This window comes from Cibotium barometz, chromosome 40 (assembly GCF_041138505.1).
Source record: "Cibotium barometz isolate CiBa-2024 chromosome 40, ASM4113850v1, whole genome shotgun sequence".
Classification (NCBI taxonomy): Eukaryota; Viridiplantae; Streptophyta; class Polypodiopsida; order Cyatheales; family Cibotiaceae; genus Cibotium; species Cibotium barometz.
The window spans coordinates 42,403,416-42,428,025 of NC_141085.1; positions in this window are offsets into that span (position 1 = coordinate 42,403,416).

Here is a 24,610-nt window from a genome sequence, read left to right on the forward strand (position 1 = left end):
AAAATATTATTTCCTAGATTTACTTTAAAAATTTAAGCAAATATATATATATGTGTGTGTGTGTGTGTGTGTGTGTATGTAAAATAAGAAATATCTAGCATCCATATACAAAAATAGCATAAAAGACAATGGTAATACTAAAATGACAAAACTAGTCTATTAACTACTGAGCAAAGACCACTAACTAAAAAATGAGCCAAATAAGTATTGTACATTGAACATCATATTTGGTACGAAGACCTTATCCGTAACGAGGTACGGTACGTATGGAGTGGTATGAAAAGTACGGAAGGTACTCATCGGATGAGTACGGGTACGTAATGCAACTATGCTCAACTGATTTCTTTGACACTCTGTTGCTTTCTTTAACATTTTCTCAACATTCCTTTTCTTGGGGGGTCAATATTATTAGATTGTTGAGGCATGGGAATGGACTTTGCTTATAGCTACGGTGGAGCTAGGCAGGCCTTGTGGCTTAAGAGATTTGGCATTAGTGAGTTTGTTAGTTTGTTGATGCATGGCATCAAACTTTTTCCATAACTGCGATGGAGCTAGGCAGTCCCTGTGGCTCGAGAGGTTTGGCAGTATTGAGCATTGGGGATATAGGCAATGTCGATCAATGGGTAGTGGGACTGAGAAGAAGAGGCTAAGGCTATGGAAGGTGCCTGATTTGAGGAAGGCTCTTGCTAATTTGAATAAGGTCCATGTATTCAAGTCAAGATCATACCTTAGCCTTACGGAAGCATGTGTCGTTGGGTCTTACCTTCAATTCTTAAATGCAACTTCCCATTGTAGGTGCACTAGCTTGTCCCCCTTCGCATCAAATCCTCACTCCGTTGTCACATTGGAATGATCCTTGCTCTACTGCCAAAGGGGTGAAGGGAAAGCTCTAAATGTCTAGATGGAGGTAAGAAAAGATGGTCCTTCGTGATGGTTCTCTCTCTCACAGAAAAGCACGGGGAGAAGAGGGTAATCGAAGAGAGAAACCCACTAGAGGAGTACCATCAAGTTTTTGTTGGACTTCTTAGGTTTTCCCCTCTGATGGATGAGACCGCATTACTAAATAGATTTGTTTGGAAGCTGAACCCATCCTTGGACGGTCTTGTGATAAAGACATCATCTATTTTTAAAGTTGTTGTAATGGCCAAAGACAAAGGCTTTCCTTGACTTTAATACAAGGAAGAATGCCAAGGGACCCGTGAACAATAAGAGGTCTTTTGGAATAGCTAGTGCCCCTCTTTCACCCAAGCTGAAGAAAAGTTGTGAGAATTAGTTTCAAAATCAAGAGATAGGAAGGAATGAGCCAGGATGGAGGCCTTTCTCACAAACACTAGAAAACGACTTCCTTATAAGACAAATCAATGTATGCAATTATATAATGAGAATAGATGTTTTTGATGTTAGCAGATGGGACATCACATGAATGATTGTTTGAATATCCCTAGGCTAATTCCTTCAACACAGAATAGTTTAAGGATCTTTTTCTCAACCTTGGAAAAATCAAAGAGGAAGGAATCCAGCACAATCTGTTGCTTCTAGAGTTATTACTATTGGCTGATGAGGTCGAACCTAACAAAGGATGTGTTCATGCAGCAGTAGAACACCAAGAACATAACCAACAATTTTCAATGATCCAAACTATAGGAAACTACCAAGGTAAAGATTTTAATCTTTTGATTGATTCTAGTAGTACTCACTCATTCATTTTGTCTGGATATGCCTACGTAAGTCAAAAGAAGGTGGAGAATCGTGGGGCGAGTAGCATGCTTCTTAAAGATTCGTGAAAAGTAGAATGACAAAGATGGTATTACCTGATTTTTTTCCCTCATGTGGTAGACAAGAGGACGGGCCCGGATCCATAAAAACAGGAAGCCTATTTGAAGTTCTGATTGTCAGTGTCCACCAGGTTTTAGAGGATTAACCGCGTGAGTTTGGAGACATCACGTTGATACACACAATCTCAGTGTGAGGGTAATGTGAGAGCTGCCTTGATTAAGGCTTTAATACATTAAGGTGCACTAAACACAGACATGTGTGCACATGCACTATCAACACATAAAGGCACACACACACTCGCACATGCACGTGCATGCAAGCACACATACACACACACACACACTCGCACATGCACGTGCATGCAAGCACACATACACACACACACACACACACACACACACACACACACACACACACACATAAACACATTTAACTACATCATTGTCAGTTACATACAATGAAAAAATACCCAATTTTTGAGAGTCTATGGTCATAGTGTGAACAAGCCTTTGTAGTGAATATTTTTTAAGGCTAAGCCTTGTGTCACGCTTTTATTGGATACCTTTTCTCGCTCATTTAATGCGACAACCCTATTCCTAAGATATTATCTACCTCTTGCAACTTCCTCTACAACTTTTCTATTTCGGGTGGCTGCTTGACGCTCATCTGTAGCGGTGGAGGAGATGGGGCACATCAGGTTCATATGACAATTTCACACTCCACACTCAAAGAGGTTTTCCTATTTAAAGGCGCAAGTTTGAGGTGAGGGTAATATCTCACTTAGTTCTTATTACTTGGTGCTTATGGCTCTATTACTTGCTTCTTATGGGGCGCCTTCTACATAGGTGCACTTGGTTTCTGTTTTTCAAAGCGTTCATACAATTTTTTATGCTTGCATGTGATAGATTTATGACTAAAATAATTGATCAATCACATCACATGAATACTTGATTGTTGTGTCTTTAACTGTACAAAAATTCCTTTAAAGGCTTTCATGTTGCCTATTGTTATTGTTTACTGTACCTAAGTTTTCTCACCACATCTCTTTGGTACATCGATTATCTTGTGTAAGCTTCTGGACTTGGGTATGCTTCACTACTTTGGGGCTTTTGCATGCTATGGTGCAGGGCTCACATGCCACTATCTAATTGCTTGTGAGGACTCTACTTTGACATACTAGTATTTTTCTCTATTTTTTACGACCTTTTTTTGTCATTTTTCTTAAATTTTTAATGGTTTTGGTATTTTTAAAAGGTTTTATATTTTTTATGATTTTTCTCCAAGATTTAGCAAGTCAAAGTCTGAGCTTATGATCAAAATCCCTTACATTGACTTGTTTTCTGATTTTTTTTATACCTTTGGAATTTTATCCTAGTAAGATCGAGGATCCTACTTGAGCGATTCTCCTCTATGAATGATTCTACTAGAAAACTATTCTCCTCAAAAATAATTTCTCTAGAAATGATTCTAGCCAAAATGATTCTAGATAGAACAATTCATGTCGAAACAATTCTACAGAAAATGATCTCATCTTATGCGCACACACACACACACACACACACACACACACACACACACACACTCACTCACTCACTCAAGCACTCACACAATGGCCAAAAGAAACTCTTCTTAACATTCATAAAGGTCTTTATATACCTAAGATGTCTTGTTGTGGGGCACTCATGAGCTTCAACTAAAATATCTCTCTCTCTCTCTCTCTCTCTCTCTCTCTTACCTCATCCTCAAGCTGTCACCATGAGGTTGCCTTTCTCCATACAAGGACACTCACTCCTATCAACTCTCACACTCAAGAATACAAGCATAATAGGAACATGCACGAAGAATGTAACTCTCTCTCCTCTCAACTCTCTCTCTCTCACCATAGACACAAGAGAGCAAGGAGATAGTTCTAGAATAAATTGGCACAAAGGGGGATTGTGTCTTGTATTATGAGAATGTTGTTATTTATACAACTAGCCCTTATTCACACTTGGGCACCCAAAACTTAATGAAAGATGAACGAAAAGCTTCCAAGTTATATAGTTTTGTGGCATAGGCAGCTTTTCTCATAATTACAATGTTTTTGAGTGTTATTTCATAACACTTATTGTTTTATTTCTCTTATGTAATGAGCGATGCTAAGTTAACCAAAAATGGGGTTAACACCCTCCCCCCTACATGTTGGAGATTCTGTCCTCAGAATCTATTGCCACAAGGCTTGTTGCCCTAGATATTCCTTATAATAGCGGCTCTTTCTTGTATGGAGGACACGAAGGGTGTGGCATAGGAAGTAGAGTGACCTTCAAAAATTTGTGTCAATCATGTCCTCAAATGTTGTATACATGTATAAGGGTAGGCAGTGGCAATAGTACATGCTGCCATTGTCTGAGGGCCCTTTGTTGAGATTAAAGTGTATTCCCTCCTTGTTTTAGCTATAACCATAATCATCCTGAATGTCAATGAGAAGAATGATGAGTTTGAAGAACGTGATAGTAGCCACGATGGCTGGATTTGGAATTGCGTACCATGCATGGATAGTCGTAAGCATGAATTGTTGCTATTGGTTTGATGTATCAAAGCAGTTGTGCTCGAAAGTAAGGAAAATTATAGATTAAGTGGGAGTCCTGAGCACGCCTTTCGTGGAACTCTTTGGCAGTGAACCTTCATTATTTGATTGGCATGAATAGGGGGTCAACACGAAGGTGCCATGGAGAAGCCATGTATATATCTACATATTCTTTAATGGTGAGGAAGGGCAATCTCTAATCTAGCTAGATACTGAAGTTGGTCTTAGGTAGAGTATATTGAGACCTTCTTGAAGATAGAACCTCTAATCTCTTAATTCATTCTCCCACCATTAAACTTTATGCATAATATACAACTAATAATTAAGTTGTAGTTATTTTTAAAATCTTAATAGAGAGAAAAAGTGGAAGGAACAGAGAAGGACATTTATTGTTGAGTGAGAGAGAGAGGTATGGGAGCAAGAGAGTAAGAGAGGTGGAAAATAGTTGGAGAGGAGACTAGGAGAGGGAGAGAGGGACTAGAGATTGAGAGAGCGTGTAGAGGAGATTAAGGCAAAGATTCCTAGAGGGAAAAGTCCATAGTAGATGAGGGAATGAGCGAGGGAGGGGGAGTATGTGAATGGTGAGGGGGATTGGTTAGAGAGAGGGAAAGGTCGTGAGGCCACATGGGAGAGAGAGAGAGAGAGGGGGTGGGGTGAAAGAGAGGGTGAGCTAACAAGGGCTAAGAGGGGTTCACTTAAAAGGTGTTAAGGGAATGAGTGACACGGATGGCGAGTATGCTGGCAAGTGAACAGAGAGAGTTACAAGGGATGACGAACTAGAAGGAATACGCCCCAAAAGGGATGGAAGAGGCTACAAAGACTGAGAGTACCTGAAGGGTGGTGAGGAGCTATAAAGGGAGGGTATGCTTAAGCGGAGCACAAATATGACAAGAGGTGGCTGCTCAAATGAAGGGTGAGGGGGAGCAAGCAACTAGGGCGCATGGACAATGGATCAAAACTGGCAACACAAGGAGAATAGAAATTCAACCACGAGGAGATGAGAACACCAACTAAGCTGGCCGATGGGGAGAAGCTAGTGGTGGAAGAAGATGACAATCGGGTCTACGTAGTGAATCATCTAGCGTGGAAAGAAAAAGAATAAAATATATTGAAGGCCCACCATGATAAGAGTCCAACGAGGGGGGGAGAGGGAGAAAGAAAGATATATTAAGGGTCTAGTAAAGACGCAATGGGCCTATAAGACCAAAGTGATACAATAATGTCCATGACATATCTCATCATGGAATGGAAAATAAAACAGAATGAAAACATAAATATAGCTATCTCACTAGGGTGATACAAAACTGTCCATGGAAACTCGTCATGGAATACTGAGAACATAAAAACATGGGAGCAACCTCAGCTTCAAGTAGATGGTATACCACTCTCCAAAATGGCAAGCATGGGGCTAACGAGTATGGGCGAGAGGTCTCCCTCAGTTATGTCACGTGGAAAGGTAGCTCGATGGCGGTGGAGCATGTCTTAGATCTGAGCTGGTGAGGTGATCGTGGGGCCGACGGGGGGGTCGAGGGTGTCGAGTACGCTGGAGTGCAGAGGCTCGGTCCGAGGTAACTCCTCTCGGAGCAAGGTAGGTCCGGAGCAGCTTGTGGAGGGTCCATAAGATCCACTGTGTCGGTGTCCTCCACCTCCTGGGTCCAGAAGAAACTGGTGATGGTTGGCTGGGAGGGAGGGGGCGGGGTGGCAAGGGCCTGTGTCTCAAGAAGGTGTCCCTGTGTCTACGAAGCTCAAGCAGGAAGAGGCCCAGGCAACGCTGGTCCTAGAAGTCAATGATCCTAGAGAGTGGACCGAATCCCTCACGAAATAGACAGTGAAACCTCCCGCGGATCTCATAGTATGCTGGGCAGCGACGGCATATGTAATGCTCCTCCATCTTAACCTCTGTGTGGCATAGTTGGCATATCCTCTCCTCTCTGGGTGTTCGTACGAGCTTCCCGGCTCTGAAGATGCACTCAGCTCTACCTGTCTTCACTCTCAGGTGGTGGGAAGAAACCCGTATCTAGCCAATCGCAATCCGCATGGCATGGGACATGTGAACACTCAAGTAGCCCGGTTGCTGGATGAATCCATCCTCAGTGAGTGTGAGGAAGTGGTCTCTGTAAAAGTGCATCTTCGTGGGGAGCTTCGGGGGTGTGATCCATGTGCAATGTGTGTAGAGGCTAAGAAGATCTGATTGGATAACCCGGTTGGTATCCTCGTGAGACAGTCGAGAAAAAAGGGGAGTCCAAACTGTACTGAAGGGGGGGTAGGCGGTCCATGCAGAGCCTATATACTGAGAACCAAGTGGAAACTAGTGTATACCATACTCCAGAATGCCCCTCAAGTGCTAGTTGTCTGGAGGACTCTAGGAAGGGCAAGCCTCGAGTACCTGTGGGGATCCATGTGGCTAATGCGATGGAGGTATGTGACTGTCTGGAGGAAGAGTGCCTCCACTACCATCGGCGGGGCTGCATCAAACTCTACCTGGATAATCTAGTGTGGGACTGATGGTTTGCTGCGGATCATACGGGAGAACATCATGACCTGGGGCCTCTCAACTTGCTACTGCCAATCCTCATCGGATAAATCTGGCCCCCAAAAAGTTGCTCCATACATAAAGGCTGGTGTGATGAGGGTGTCAAAAAGCTAGCCCTTCGTCCTGGGCCTTGGAAATGTGCCTGGAAGCACTGCCGCTCAAGTAAGCTCAAGGTTGCATATCCCCACGTGACTCTGGCAATTGCTGCGGGCCACTGAAAGTGACACCAAGGTAGACATAGGATGAGACAATCTCCATAGGATCCCCTCTATATGTGAAGCTCAATCTGGATGTGACGGGGCCAGAGGTATTGAAGACCATTACCTTGGTTTTACCAAGGTTAACAGCATAGAGGTCCTGCTGAGTGCAAAAGTCATGTAAGGCATCCAACTATCTCTGAATCCCTTCGGTTGAGTCTGAGAGAGGAGGATGATGTCATCTACATAAAGTAGTATGGGGATCAATATGCCTGCCAGTGCGGGACCAGCTCGCCTAATCCATCAATGAAGCTCGAGATCTCATCAATGTAGAGGCCAAAGAGAGTGGGTGATAGAGAGCAGCCCTGTTTCACCCCAATAGTGCTGGAAATCTCCTGTGATGTACCTCCTGGGGCTCTCACTCGTTCGATGATAGACTCATAGAGGGTGATGATGCTCCAAACCATGTCAGATGGGACTCCGATCTCTTGTAGATGGTGTAAGAGGCGGGGCTCGGGGTACATTATCAAAAGCTTTGCAAAAATCCACAAAGCAGCAGTAAATCCTCTGGTGTCATGCTCTCCCTCCTCGATGATGGCACGAAGGGTGAAGATGTGGTCAAGGGTAGAGTAGCTCCTCCGAAAGCCAGCATGTCACGAGACTCTGCATCCCTGGCTCTCTTCAAATGAACTAAGCTCTGCCTCTAGCACTGATCCATAGAGTTTGGTCAATGTGTGGCCAATCATGATCGTCATGTAGTTATTAGGATCAAGTGGATCTCCGGCGGCTTTGAGGATGGGGGTGATGGTGTTGGTGGACCAAGAGGGTGGAAATCCTTCACAAAGGGCTCTAATGAACATGTAGGTTAGTAGAGGTGCTAGGGTATCATGGGCATGTCAGATGTACTCGACGGCAGTAAGTCCCTCTCATGATCTTGGGCTCACCCATTGCGTAGTCTACGAATGGCCTTGAGGACCATGCCCTTTGTGAAGAAGGTGGAGGTACTGGGGCGGGGGTCTAGTGGTGGGGGTAGGGGTAGGGGTGGCTGATGGGGGATATGATAGAGGGAGTGTGCATAGGAGTGCCATGTGTCTGGGCAAGTGTGGGAGGGCGATGTTCTCGGAGTTTCCTCCATGCCTCTGCAGTTCGGCCCTAAGAAAAGTCGGTATAACTCATCCTCTTTCTGAGCATAGAACTCCTGTTTCTTGCATCAGGTGAGAGAAATTCGTTGCGCTTGGCGCTTTGTGATTTGCCCAATCCGTACCTCATGCTTAAGATGGGAGTGTGTGGCCCAACATTTGTCATCATACCAAAAGTTCTGGGGCATGGAACCGCAAGGTGGCTTGGCGGTAGACCGCTGTGTGCAGATGAAAAGAAGTGTGGGCAGATGTGTGGAGTATGGTAGTGAGTTGTGTTGTGAGGGTGGATAGGGGGACAGTAGGTTCCACATCCTGGAGTTGGCGGTAGATGTGGTTGGAGTAAACAAGGTCAAGCTCGTGATCAAAGAGGACCTGAGTGTAGTGTGAGATGGGGGTCGGGGATAAGGTGTGCCAAACCCGGAGATCCCATAAGGTAGTCCACAATGCTAGTACCTCCTGAGCGAGGGAAGGAGGTCAGGGTGTCGGAGAAGGGCCATCGGGACATCCCGTTATAGATAACGAGACCATGTGCAGCTCCCAGCTCTAAGAAATATCTCCCGTACACTGACCTCCTCACGGTCCTGTGATGATGTCCAGCTACTGTAATCTGATAAGGTCGTCTAGATCGAGTAGTGGGACCGGCTGACTTCCCGTCCTCACGTTGAAGTCCCCGTGCAGGAGGACTTCCCCCAACTATGAGAACTCCATGATATTCTCATATAATGGTAAGTACGGTGACTGGCCATGCTATGTGACGTAAGGAGAGTGGCGTGGTGCAAAATAACTCACAGCAATGTGGATGACTCTGTCACTGCTAAGTAGCCGCACCCAAAGATATCGTGCATCCTCGTCCTTCGGAACGATGCTGAGAATCTGTCGGAGATGGGATCTAAAAAGGACAGCTACCCCTTAGAGCCACATACTTCTCCTGATGTGCGAGTCTCGCCTCGAAAAGCTGACTCCTACTTATACCTAGCTATGCATGGTAAGCCCCTCTCAAGGCTCTGATGAGTCTCTGTATAAAAAATGACATCCCTGCCTCTGTGAGAATCTCGCTCAAGCCTCCTGGATTCGACCACAGCATGCCATTGTAGCTCCATACTGCCAACCCCAGGGTTTTGGTCTCATAGATCCCGCGTCCCTATTTGGGACGGCGCTCAGTGATAATGACTCTACCATCTCTGTAGATAGCCCACTTGCCTGCTCTGCACAGACGAGGGAGAGAGAGAGAGGGGCAGACAAGGGATGGTTTGCATAGTGGGTCGAGAAGCAAAAAATGGAGGGGGGGTGGTTGGTGCTAGCCGTCGCCTCCTTTATTTTAAAAAATAAATCTTAAAAATAAAAATCGTGTAGTTTTTAGTAGAATTTTACATCCTTCCCCCCTTAAAGAAATTGAGATGTTCTTATCTCAAAAGTAGGTAGGGAAAATCTTGATACAACTTAGACTCATCTTCCCATGTAGCATTTTCTGTTGTTGGAAAGTCTTTCCACCACTAAATAAATGTTTCCTATGACTCCATTTCTCTGAGTCCTTTCTCTAGAACTAAGGATTCTATCGGGTTGAATTTCGAAGGTGCTTTGGGATGGCATAATGATTTGCTCATAATCTAGGATATGGTCAAGACTAGATACATAGGCTTTCAAAATGCTTACATGGAATACATTATGGACTTCTAGATGAGGTAGTAGCGATAGCTCATAAGCTTGTCCATTGATTATTTTGGTGATGACATAAGGCCTACAATAGCAAGGGCTCATATTTTTGTACTTTCCTAAAGATATAGAGCCTTTTTTTGGACGTACCCTTAGGAACACCATATCTCCTTCTTTGAATAGTCGTTGAGTTCTTCTGGCATCAGCATAATGCTTTTGTCTATCCTAGGCAGACTTGATCTCCTTCTCGATAGCTCTCATTTGTTGATCCATGTCATACCAATTTAATGGTGTTATACAATCTTGACCATATAAAGCCTTGAAAAAGGACATACCTATACTCCTGTGATGGGTTGAATTATAGGCAAATTCTACCAATGGTAGGTAATGAAGCCATAGCTTTGGTTTGCAATTGCAATAAGCCATGAGTATGTCTTCAATGACTTGATTTACCCTTTCAGTTTGACCATATGATTCTAGACGATAGGCTGTGCTTAAGTTTAATTGGGTTCCAATCCCCTAAAAAAAGGGCAGTCCAAAACCAAGAAGTAAACTTTGTATCCCTACTAACAATCCTTTTCGGCAACCCATGTAGTTTAAATATCTCCTTGATAAATATTTTGCAATGTCGATTGCCTTGAAGGTCTTTTTGTCTCAGGAATTAAATGGGCTACTTTTGTCAGTCTGTCCACTGCCACCATGATAGAGTCATTAAAGGACTTCCTACTCAATGCATCTGCAACTAAATTTTCTTTGCCTTGTCTGTATTTGATTTCAAAGTCAAATTCTGATAAGATCTCTACCCAATGCCTTTGTCTCATGTTGAGATCTTATTGAGTAAAAATACACTTTAAGCTCTTATGATCTGGTACTAAGCATGAACCTTTTGCCTAGTAGTGTCGCCATAACTTCAGAGTATGAATTACAGCCAAAAGTACTAGGTTGCAAGTAGCATAGTTTCTCTCATAATCTTTGAGTTTCCTTGAAGTATAAGCTGATGGTTTCCCTTCTTGTGTGAGTACGCCACCAATAGCCAATCCACTAGCATCAGTGTGATGACCACTTCAAAATCTACATAAAAAATTGGCAATTGAAGGATAGGTGCAATTGTGAGAGCCACCTTGAGTTTATCAAAATTTTGTTGATGCTCCTTGGTCCAAACTATTTTTTTATCTTTTTAAGTAGTTTAGTTAAAGGTATGGCTATCTTTGCATAATCCTGAATAAATATACGGTACCACCTTGTAATCCCGAGAAATCTTCGAACCTCCTTGATGTTGGATGGTTGAGGCCATTCCACTATATCTTGTACCTTTGGTGGATCTACTGAAATTCCATCCTCGGAGACATTGGGTGGAAGAGGGCATTCAACACGGCGATGACCTGGTTGATGGGGCAATTGTAGCACACTCCACTTTGCCATGCTATGTCATTCTGTGTAGGGTCTCCGGGTGAGGCAAGAGCGGTCATGAATTTTAACCCCACGAATCACACGATTAAAGGGTAATCCAGAGGGTCGCCCCTAAATTGGATGATTTGGGTAAGGTCTCTTCCTAAAGTTGTTGTTATTTTTATCCTTTAGTTCTTCTTCTAAAGGTTTAGCTTGAAAAACTGCATCCTTAAGGCTGGTCGACCGCATGGATTCTAGCTGATGGTTGAGGGGAGGATTCAAGCCTTGCACAAATCGGCTAATGGATTCAGCCAAGATCATAGTTGGAGCATACTTCTTGAGTTTAACAAAATGGGAGCAGTAGGCATCCAGTTAGCATCCCCAATTAGTCAAAAATGGGCCAACATAGATTGGTTGGGTTCATTAGTACCAACAAAAGAGAAATAGTCGATCATGGACTCTATTCATGCCTCTACATCTTTTCCTTCTCCCAAGAAGGAAGAGGGTTGCATCTGCTTAAGCAAGAATTTCCTTTCAGCTTCGTCATCCTATTGGTGTGAAAAGAGAGAACACACTTTAATGCCAATTTAAGGAATCCCAAAGAGGTGAAAAAGATAATATTCACTTTTTATAAACAAGGTTACGTGTTGATTTACAAATACTTTCTTGAAGATTGTTTATCCCTAGGACAAACTTGGGAGGTTTTTTGGTAAGATCCAAGGCATAGATTTTTGTGGAATAGGTGATCCTGGGTGAAATCTACCACAACAATAAACTCTACTCTTAGGGATGAATTGAGTGATGATCATAGATGTGTTGGGATACGTAACAAGTCTCCCCATTTTGCAATGACAATTTGATATGGGAAAAGAGTCCCGTAAATATGAAGTATTTTAGTACTCTAAGCTTCTCTAAAATCTAAAGGATGCATAGCTCGGCATCTATAAGTTTGAATCTACTAGCAAGTATACATTCACGCGAGTACATGGAAACTATAGAAACTTCATCCTTGATGCTTTTGTTCAAATAGAAGTCTAAAAAGTGATTTGCCCAAGCTCTCTGTTTGTCAATTGCTTTGACTGTTAAGTGATCGAAGGTCAATTTGAGTATTTTTATTGTTTAATCAATTCTCATATGGGATTGTACGTGTAATTCAATTGTCACAATTAAATTTTTTCTCTACTCCTATCATGGCTTTGATACTGCCTATAAGACCCTTTGTTCCTTCACGGTAGAGAAGGATCTCAATGGTAAGTAACACCCCAATATTTCTTATGAAGATCACTTAACCGAGAGCCAATTCTTAACTATCCGATATATGAATACATTCATGGTCTTGGGAGTCTTACCTAATGTTTATGTATATTTTTGTTTTGGAAAGTACCCAAGTAATTGGGTCCACCCCACCACCCACTTTCCATATTTGGGATATGGTCAACTATGAGGTTTTTAATTACTAAGCACATTTGTTGGCATAGATGAATCACATAATAGAATTCGTTAATTTAATTTTGTTCATGGGTACCTTTATCCCTTAATGCCAACAAATCATTTTGAAAACAATACATATGTTATCATAAAATTGAATTACAACACAATCTAGAAAAAAAACATTCCTCGACGCACCGAATTACATATAATCTAGGCATTGTAATCATTGTGCAATAAATTTTCACATATTAGTAAGGTGAAATGTTCCCTTACTCACCTACACTAACATGAAACCTATCACGCTCGGGTCTACAATCCTCAAAGGAACCCTCACCCTGCGTTGTGGTGGGTTAACCATCATAAGCAATTACCCTAACTCCGTAAATATTTAAGAGTTATTTGCCCTGGGTGGGAGAATACATTTCCCCATATTGATCACTTCAGAATGGTTATCCCCGAGAGGGCATGTCCCTTGGTTTATTGTACAACAACTTTAGAATATGTTACCAATCTTGTCATAATCTTGCATCCACATTTCACGTAGAAATCCATGCAACAAACATACTCACATGAAAGAGATAATCTTTTCTTTTTTAGCTATTGTCCCACAAGCAGATGGTCTGTTGTCGTCTCACGATGTAGATGGTGAAGAGTAGAGAGGGCTGTTGTCCCAGGCAGATGGTCTGTTGTCATCAAGTGATGATGAGCAGAGAGGGTTGTTGTCCCAAGTCAATGTTGAATGATGAGCAGTAGAGAGGACTGCTGTCCCAAATCGATGTGGTGAATGATGAGCAGAGAGGGCTATTGTCCCAAGTCGATGGAGAATAATGAGAAAAGAGGGATGTTATCCCAAATCGATGTGGAGAATGATGAGCAGAGAGGGCTATTATCCCAAGTCGATGGAGAATAATGAGAAAAGAGGGATGTTATCCCAAATCGATGTGGAGAATGATGAGCAGAGAGGGCTATTGTCCCAAGTCGATGGAGAATAATGAGAAAAGAGGGATGTTATCCCAAGTCAATGTCGAATGATGAGCAGCAGAGAGGGCTGCTGTCCCAAATCAATGTGGAGAATGATGAGCAGAGAGGGCTATTGTCCCAAGTCGATGGAGAATAATGAGAAAAGAGGGATGTTATCCCAAGTCAATGTTGAATGATGAGCAGCAGAGAGGGCTGCTGTCCCAAATCGATGTGGAGAATGATGAGCAGAGAGGGCTATTGTCCCAAGTCGATGGAGAATAATGAGAAAAGAGGGATGTTATCCCAAGTCAATGTCGAATGATGAGCAGCAGAGAGGGCTGCTGTCCCAAATCGATGTGGAGAATGATGAGCAGAGAGGGCTATTGTCCCAAGTCGATGGAGAATAATGAGAAAAGAGGGATGTTATCCCAAGTCGATGGAGAATAATGAGAAAAGAGGGATGTTATCCCAAGTCGATGGAGAATGATGAGCAAAGAGGGTTGCTGTCCCAAGTTAATGGTTAATGGGCAAAGAATGGGATGTTGTCCCAAGGTGTGATGATGATGAGTAGAGAGGGCTACTATCCTAACAATGTGAGCTGTAGGAGAAAATGTAGATTTGATGGATGTAGAGAGAGCTATTGTCCCAAGGAGTGCTACAGGAGAAAAACACAAATATGATGAAGATCCATGCTGCTATCCCAAGGTGTGCTGTAGATCAACAAAGAGGTCCTGGTTACTACAGAGGTAGGCCATCACCAGTACATGTGGTGATGTTGATGATATGATGTTGTTCTTTTGTTGAATATGAAACGATGCATATATATGTATGGGTTGGGGTTGCTAGTCGACATCCCCTATTCTGGGTTCACCATATATATATGAATCATTTCATTTTCAGCACAAAAGAACAACATCATATCATCAATATCACCATCTACTACTCCGTCGGCCTACCTCTGCACAGTAACCAGGACCTCTTCATTGATCTACAGCACACCTTGGGATAGTAGCTTGGATCTTCATCATATCTGCAGTTTTTTGCTCCAACACTCCTTGGGACAGTATCCCTCTCTGCATCCAACACTCCTTGGGACAGTAGCCCTCTCTGCGTCCACTAGATCTGCATTTTCTCCTTCAGCTCACATCATTGGGATAGTAGCCCTCTCTCCTCATTATCATCACATCGTTGGGACATCAGCCCTCTCTCCTCATCAACTCACATCGTTGGGACATCAGCCCTCTCTCCTCATCAACTCACATCGTTGGGAGAGTAGCCCTCTCTGCTCATCATCATCACACCATGAGCAGAGAGTAGCCCTCTCTGCTCATCATCATCACACCATGGGACAACAACCCATTCTCTGCTCATTCTCTATCGACTTGGGATAGCAGCCCTCTCTGCTCATCATTCTCCATCGACTTGGGACAATAGCCCTCTCTGCTCATCATTCTCCATCGACTTGGCCCTCTCTGCTCATCATTCGACATCGACTTGGGCAGCAGCCCTTTCTGCTCATCATCACCTGGACGACATCAGGAAAGTAGCACTCTCTTCTCTTTACCACCTATCGGCAGCACACCATCTGCCCGGGACAGCAACCCTCTATGTTCTTTAGATCTGTGATTCTCCTACAATCCACTCATTTGCAGGTTTGTGTTTGTTTGCATCACCTCACCTTCAGAGAGCCATCACCTCACCTTCAGAGAGCCATCGCCTCACATTAGCGTGTGCCTTTGACATCCAGCCCTACACCCGTCAGGTATCATAGCACCCTTGTCACCAAAGCCTGCACCCCTCAGGTACTGCAGCACCCGTCACCAGAGTTTGCACCACTTCACCTTCTGCTACCCCCATTATAGACATCTACCACCTCAAGGAGTGCCTTTGCCTCACATCGACGTGAGCCTTCATCTCATCGATTGTGCTTTAGCTCTACCTTGTCATTGCTTCTTCGATGGTCTACTACTCAGAGTCACCTCACATCAGAGGGCCTTTTGTATTGGATTACATTCATCATTATACATACACTCATTCATCCATTTCATGTTGTGTTGATTTGCTCTGATCTCTTACACATTTGGTCCTTTCATCCTTTTGCTCTCACACCTCACCTTCGTATAGGCTCCTTTGCCTTGCCCCACCAAAGTCAATGTAATGTTTAAACGCCATCAACAAACAAACATCGACTAGCCTGAGCAACACCTTGCAACCCGACCTACCAACGTCAACTAGCCTCTTGATGAAATCAACCCTGATAGTTGTGACCTAACTTGTCGATGTCGACTAGCTACTCTTCACACCACCAATACCCGCATGCCCTCTTAAACACCTACAGCATCCCCAACAACTCAACACAACATGACACCAGCCACACCCACCCATCATCCACCTCAACCAGGGGATAAAGTTTTTTCATAAAATAAAGAAAATTTAAAATATAAGAGAGTGTAAAGTGACTCTATTAAGAGTTGTTCACATGCAGTTTATTTATTTAGTTATTTTTTCTTTCTAAACGTGATGTATAAGTTGCTTGAGTGTGTCTTACAAAGTTTTTGATCAAGGGGGTAAAGTGCATTAAGTTATTTTTTATTTCTAAACATGATGTATATGCCTTAAGCTATAAAAGGTAACTTGCTTGAGTGTGTCTTACAAAGTTTTTGATCAAGGGGATAAAGTGCATTAAGTGATCTCAAATTGTAAGCAATCTTGAATTGTAAAAATGGCTAATGGTACCATGTCGTGACCTATAGAAGCTCTACAAAAGATGAAAGTCTTATCTTCTACCATACATTTGTGGTCATGAATTTTATAGGACACACAGATTCATATGATGTGATTCTTAGAGAAATTTTATGAGAAGTGCCAAGCTAGGACACGATTTGTTGCCATATATATATAGGCAGTGATGTGTGTGAACACACTTAGGACCGCCGGGGCACTTTTTCCCTCTTTAGGAGGTTTTTTCCCCCGGCTTGTATATACGCCCATCCTTCTAGGGCTAACTTATCTTTGTACATTGACACAATCTAATACACTTTGTGTTGTGTGCATTCTTGCTTCTTCTTCTCCAAGCTTTGTGTGCTTTCCTGCAACCCTAATTCCAACAATTGGTATCAGAGCAGGCATCGGCTCCCAGGGCTACACCGTCAGCACCCTCCGACTCACGTTCTCCGATTGAGGTGAGTTTTCACGAGCGCTTGCAGGTCCCTATACTCTGCATCTGAGGTCGTTTCGGGCTCCGTTTTTGCATTTCAAGTTCTGCACACGTGTTTTCGTCATTTTCTGCAGAAATTTCGACAGTGCAGTTTTCTGCAAAACAGGCATACGTACTCTATTGTGGACTGTGCTACATAGCGCGAGTTGTTTTCTATTCAGTCTTTGCTTCATTACAGGCAGCTTTTGCATCAGTTTCAGTCAGTGGCCATGGCTGATAACAGCAATGATGTATTTCGCATGTTGTCTGCTGAAGACAAACTGGATGGAGACAGCAACTACCCACTTTGGGCATACATGATGCAGCATGTTTTGGTTGCAAAAGGAGTGTGGAACATTGTGCAGGGTATGGATGTACGTCCAGGTTCTGTGGATGTAGGATCTGTTGAGGATGTTGCAGGTTCTAGCAGCTCTACTGTTGGTGCTGTTTTACCCACTGCTGAACAAGCTCGTTGGGATGGTAAAGATGCGCAGGCTCATGCCTTGATTGCACTTTCTGTCAAACGTAACATCACCCCACATATTCGTTCAGCTAAAACAGCAAAACAGGCTTGGGATATTCTAACTGGTTTGTATGCAGGTCGTAACGAGGCAAAAATCGCTTACCTGCGTAAAGAGCTAGAATTGAAGATTATGCAAGAAGATGATGACATGAATGTTTTTCTTGCTGAGATTAAAGATCTCAAAGAACAGTTGATTTCTGCAGGTGAGATTATTCCTGATCATTCTCTTGTGCAGACTGTTCTTGATGCTTTACCTGAGACATATCAGACTTTTGCTTCCACATGGAGACTTCTTAATGAGGACAGACCTGATGCTGTCAAGTATGATACTTTAGTCAACAAGCTCTTGCAAGAAGCGCAGTCCAGGCAAAACAGGGCCAAGCAGCGTGCAGTTGATCAAGCATTTATTGCTGCCCAGCAGCAGAGAAGAAGTGGTAAGGCAGCCCCTTCCACTGTTTCTTCTCCTATTAGTAGGTCTGCAACTTCTTCTCCTTCCACAGGTAGTAACAATAAGTCTGAGAAGGCTCTTGATAAAGGCAAGAAAAAGACCAGGTGCAACTATTGTAAGGCAAATGATCATGTCATTAAGAATTGCCCTAAGCTAAAGGCTAAAGAGGCAAAGAAGAAAGAGTCAAATGCAGCCACAATAGCGGATGCTTCTACAAATGCAGATTCTGCAAATGTTGTGCAGGATACAGAATGGGCGTTTAGCATGTATTGCCAGTATGACCCATCTGTACATGATGCATGTTTGGCAGTTTCTGTTGACTCTCATGTTTGGTATTTTGACAGTGGTGCTACAAAGCACATTACCTCGCATCGTGATATGTTCACTTCTCTTGAGGCTGTCCCTAATGGGAATACTGTCACATGTGCCAATAATGCTTCTTACCCAGTGAAGGGCGTTGGTAAAATTATGCTTACTGCTGCAAATGGCAGCGCTTTCACACTTTCAGATGCTTTGTATGTGCCAGGGATAAAGAAGAATCTATTGTCTGTCTCTGCGCTTGCTAGACTTGGATTTGTAGTCAAATTTGTGGATGACAGATGTACTATTCATGATTTGACTTTTGGTGATACGATTATTGCATCTGGAACCTTGTTTCGTGGGCTGTATAGGCTCAATTCTTATGACAAGTGTGTGGAAGATTCAGCAAATGCAGTTTCTGATGAAAAGGCAGTTTCAGATGCAAAACTATGGCATGCTCGTTTTGGTCATCTGAACTTTGCTAGTTTGCTGCGTTTGCAGAAATTTGATATGGTTGCTTCATTGCCCCCTCTTGAGGCACCACTGAAACATGTTTGTGAAGGCTGTATTTTGGGCAAAATGCAGCGTTCTGCGTTTCCAAAGGATGGTTCTGTGCGGGCCACTCGCAAATTGCAGCTTGTACATAGTGATGTATGTGGGCCTATGCAAACTCCATCATTTGGTAAACACTTGTACTTCGTGACTTTCATTGATGATTACTCAAGGCATGCATGGGTATATCCACTGAAGGCAAAGTCCGAAGTGTTATTGTGCTTCAAACAGTTTTTTCTTATGGTTGAAAATGTATCCAATTGTACTGTGGGCACCCTCCATACTGATCGAGGGGGGGAGTACATGTCTAAAGAGTTTGATGCATTTCTGGCTAGTCGTGGGATAAAACACCAATGTACAGTGCCATATACCCCTCAGCAAAATGGTGTTGCTGAGAGGAAAAACAGGTCACTTATGGAGATGGCACGATGTATGGTCAAGAGCCAAGCTTTGCCACATGCGTTTTGGCTTGAGGCTGTCATGTGTGCTGCATATGTACTCAACAGGTGTCCCACTAAGGCCTTGCAGTCTATTACTCCATATGAAGCTTGGCATGGCAGGAAGCCTTCTATTGGTCACTTGCGTGTCTTTGGTTGCTTGGCCTATGCTTTAGTGCCTGTGCAACAACGCAGAAAATTGGATGATAAGGCTGTCAAATGCATTTTTGTTGGTTACAGTGCTGAAAGCAAAGGTTACAGATTGTATCATCCACAGTCAAAGCGTATCTTGATTAGTCGAGATGTTGTTTTTGTAGAAGATGCTGTGCAGCCTTTGTTATCATGTACCAAAGAGACAGGTGTGAGCTCACGGGATGTATTTGATACATTGTTGCCTCTGTTTACAGGTGGGAATTCAAATGTAAGTCCTAATGAGGCAAATATTCAGCCTATGCAGATTTCAAACGACATCATAGATCAGCCTATTTCTGATGCAGATTTACAGGATGTAATTCATGAGGATAGGGCTGAAAATGAGCAGGCTAGAGGTATGCCTAAATGGCTGGTGCAAACCTTGCGTGATAGTAAGATTGATGCACCTATGCCTAGTCGTACTCGTTCAGGTTTTCAGCATGCCTCTTATGCATCAGATTGTTATGCTTTGGCTGTGTCTAGTATGTGTGAAGAGGAAGAACCTCTTTCATTTGATGAGGCACAAAATTCAGAAAATTGGTTGGCTGCAATGCAAAGTGAATATAATGCTATAATGAAGAATGGTACATGGTCTTTGTGTGATTTGCCTATTGGTAAAAAGGCCATTGGATGTAAGTGGGTTTTTAAGTTGAAACGAAAGCCAGATGGCAGTGTTGATCGCTATAAGGCTAGACTTGTTGCAAAGGGTTATGCTCAAGAAAAGGGCATTGATTTTGATGAGACCTTTGCTCCCACTTGTCGTATGACTACCATTCGTAGCATTTGTGCATTGGCAGCTCATAATGGTTGGAATGTACATCAGCTGGACATAAAGACTGCGTTCTTAAATGGAGATTTGCATGAGGAGGTGTATGTATCGCAGCCTCGTGGTTTTGTTCAAAGAGGGCAGGAAAACAAAGTGTGCAGGTTAAAAAAGGCTTTATATGGTTTAAAGCAAGCTCCACGAGCTTGGTATGAAAAAATACATGCATATTTGACTGCACATGGGTTTCAGAATAGTCCAACAGAAAGCACTTTGTATGTTAAACGTGTGGATGGTGTACATCTAATCATTGCTCTCTATGTCGATGACATGCTGCTCACAGGACCAAATGAGAGTCATATTGCTGATTTTAAGGCTGATTTGAATGCCTCTTTTGAGATGTCAGATTTGGGGCATTTGCATCATTATTTGGGGATACAATTTAAGCAGTGTGATGGAGGTATTGCTTTGTGTCAGACAAAGTATATTGAGACATTGTTGCGGAGATTTGGCCTTGAAGACTGCAAGCCTATTGCTACTCCAATGGAGACAGGTTTGAAGTTGAGTCTTCATGATGCTGGAGATCACTTTGATGTCACACTCTATCAGACAGCTGTTGGTTGCCTCATTTATGTATGCATTACGAGGCCGGACATTCAGTTTGCAGTCTCACAGGTGAGCAGGTTTATGCATAGCCCAGGGTCTCAGCATTGGAAGGCAGTTAAACGCATCTTTCGCTACTTAAGTGGCACCATACATCTTGGGTTGTTTTATCCCAAGGGGGGATCATTGCCGCCAGATTTACATGCTTTTTCGGACTCAGATTGGGCTGGTTGCTATGACACAAGAGTGTCCACAAGTGGTTTTTGTTTCATGCTCGGTAGCTCATGCATATCTTGGTTGAGCAAGAAGCAACCTACTGTGGCCACTTCTAGTTGTGAAGCTGAGTACAGGGCAGCTTTCACAGCTACGGTTGAGTGTGTGTGGCTCAGACGGCTTATGGCTGACTTGGGTGTTGGACAGGAGTCTGCCACCTCTATCTTCACTGATAGTCAGAGTGCATTGGCAGTTGCGAGAAACCCAGTTTTTCATGCTCGCACAAAGCACATTGAGGTGCATTATCACTATGTCAGGGAGAGACTCTCAGCAGGAGAGATCAGCTTGGCCTATGTGCCAACACAGGACAACCTCGCCGATCTTTTCACAAAGGCGCTTCCTCGTGAGAAGTTCGAAGCTTTCCGCAAAGCTTTGGGCTTGCTTCCCTTTGTGGACTGATCTACTTCGGGCATGGCACTCCCCTATACATGAGTGCCAGCTCTCGTTCACACCATCACTCCCAGGGGGGATTTGTTGCCATATATATATAGGCAGTGATGTGTGTGAACACACTTAGGACCGCCGGGGCACTTTTTCTCTCTTTAGGAGGTTTTTTCCCCCGGCTTGTATATACGCCCATCCTTCTAGGGCTAACTTATCTTTGTACATTGACACAATCTAATACACTTTGTGTTGTGTGCATTCTTGCTTCTTCTTCTCCAAGCTTTGTGTGCTTTCCTGCAACCCTAATTCCAACACGATTGGGCCATGGATCACATTTACCTATGGGGGAAGGATTTGCAAATCTTGAAAGCAGGCATGCGAACTTGGAGAATGCATCCCATATAGTAGGTGTTGTTTGGAAAAGACTCAAAAACTATAGAGAGAACCACCTCGATGCAACTATGTGAACCCATGAATAACTAGAACCGTCTCATAGGAAGAGAACATCTTGTATGCTTCTCTTCTGAATGATGATTTTGTGAGACTTAGATGCATATATTAGCCACAATAGACGTCATGGGAAAAACTAAAACAAAGTTTGTGAAACCTGATGAGAAGATGAGATGCCAATCACCACAATACGTATGATGGGACCCTTAGCTATGAACCGTTAGGAGAAATCTCTCAAAAGAGCAAGAGTCTAAATCTAAGGATAATAAAGAAGCCTCAATTTAGCGCAAGGTTGAAATTCCAAAAATGGCTGAAGAAGAAATGTTACCGAGCCAATCGCAATAAGATTATTAAACGAGGACCCACAAATGCACAATGGTTAAGATATGTCAGTGTGAAGCCATTGAAATTCATGAGGAATTCTCTAAGAATTGGGGAGATAAGCCAGTTAATGTTACAAATAACACAAGAGCTAGAAGTGGGAGGCCTTGTTCTTATGTATGGAGTTAGCTCTTCCAAAAGAAAAAAACAAAAATAGCAAGGGTTAGGGCCATTTAGAGTTGCATCTTGCATTAAGACCATTGGTGGAATTGAGATGCATGGCTACATAAATGGTAGCAAACTTAAAAGATACTACGGACATGTTGAAGCAGGCATGCAAAAAGAAACAAAAAACATTGAAACAAGAAGAAAAAGGGGGATTGTGTCATTTCATTTTATGAGAATTCACCTTTTATAGAACTATCCCTTATTCGCACTTGGGCGCCCAAAATTTACTAATTAAAGCCTTGGGTGGCCAGTATCTCAAAATGTACAACTTGTATAGTGTCTTTACATGATACTTATTATTATCCTCAATTGAAGGAGCATCTTTGTTAATCAAAAATGGGATTAACATCCCCCCTACCTGATGTAGGTTCTGTTCTCAAAACCTACATTCTCAATTGAAGGAGCATCTTTGTTAATCCAAAATGGGATTAACATCCCCCCTTACTTGATGTAGGTTCTGTTCTCATAACCTTTACCTAGGTCAAAAGACTTGGTCACCGAACTTGTGTCTATAGAAGCGGGATTGAAGCTTTTTAAGGGTTCTTCGAAATGCTAAGTGGGAAGTCTAGAACCTGGTGTCGACCATGTCTTCAAACGTGACATGCATGTATCTTGGAAGATACCTTAGGCAATGATACTAAAGCATCATGCCTCTTTTAGTTGGCCCTCTATTTATGTCAGAGCAAAGTGGATTCGCGCGTCAAATCCATCATTTCTTTCTTTTGGTTGATCGATGAGGATTACGGTCAACTTCAGAATCTCACACTAGCTACTACATGTGGATCCGGGATTTGAGCTTGTTTGATCTTTTCTTTGACTAGTTCTTTTTTTTGTTTTAGGAGATGCTCTTGTGTGAGAAGTTCTTGGGTCATGGGTCCATAATATTTCTTGAGTTTTCTTCCATTCATATACCCTCCCATTTCTACCCCTTCGATAGTTTCAATGCGAACTGACCCTTGAGGGGTGATTTCAGACATTCTAAAAGGCCCTAACTCTGTGTATTTTAGTTTTTTTTTGGGTGCTTCCCACACCATACATGTGGACGAGGTCCCCCGTTTCCAGTTCTTTATGATTCAAGTTATGGTCAAACTAGTGTTTTCTTCGTAGTTTGACCATAAGACCATGCGAGGCAATGAGTCGAGTTTCATCGAGTTTTTCCAAGTGAACCAACCTTTCAGCCAATGCATTTTCAGTGAGCCTTTCTTGTATGGCAATTCGCAGGCTGGGAACTAAAAATTCCATAGGCATTATCGCATCAATGCCATAAGCTAGACATAAATGAGTGTATCCCGTCGCCCATAGTGCTGCAGTCAGCTTGTGTTACCAATCCATGCGACTGGCTTCCAAGGTTTTATATCTTATTTGTGCTCTCGGCTTGGTAATTTTCTTGTGGTTAATAAGGTGATGATTTGCAGTGTACTACAAGGAATCCTGAAGTAAGTGTTCAATCACCTCATTAATGAAATGTGAACCTCGATCTCACTGAATAATTCAAGTGAGCAACCAAATTTGGAAATGATTTGTTCATATAGGAACTTGGCCGTAGTTTGAGTATCAGCACTTTTAGAGGCTCTTGCCTCTTCCCACTTAGTGAAATAATACGTAGCCAGGGTCACATAACGTGCTTGGGATGGATGTGCTAGACTAATGGGCCTAATAAAATCAATTCCCCATTTTTCAAAAGGGTTGTTTCACAATCACAGGGGTGAGTGGCATCTTGTCCTTTTGTTGTGGAATAGCAAATCATTGGCACTTCTCACATCTCTTTATAAATTCTATGGTGTCTCTGAATAATATAGGCCACCACAGTCTTGCTTGAAGCACCTTGCGAGCTATAACTTTTCCCGCAAAATGTCCTCTGTTTATTCCTATGTGTGCTTCATCTAAGATCTTGGCAAACTCATCTTCTCGCACACATCTCCTGAGGATATCATCCTTGCCTAACTTATATAATTCCCCAGCAATCAATTGATAAGGTGTGGCTAGCTTAATAAGCCGACACATTTTATCCTTGTTCAAAGGTCAATCTTGCGCAAAACCATGAGCTAGATAGTTGAATATTTTCTCACTCCACTCATGCACCATGTCAAATTTGAACAAACAAGCATCTAGAAGGTCATCGTCATCAATGCATCTTGTCGGTTATCCATTAGGAATTTGTCTGCCAAAACATGTGTTCCTTTCTCATTATGACCGTAAAGTCGAATTCCAGGAGTAGAAGCAACCATTGGGTGATTATTCCTATGGTGCAAGGCTTGTTCGCTAGATATAATAGGGCCTGATGGTCCACAATGAA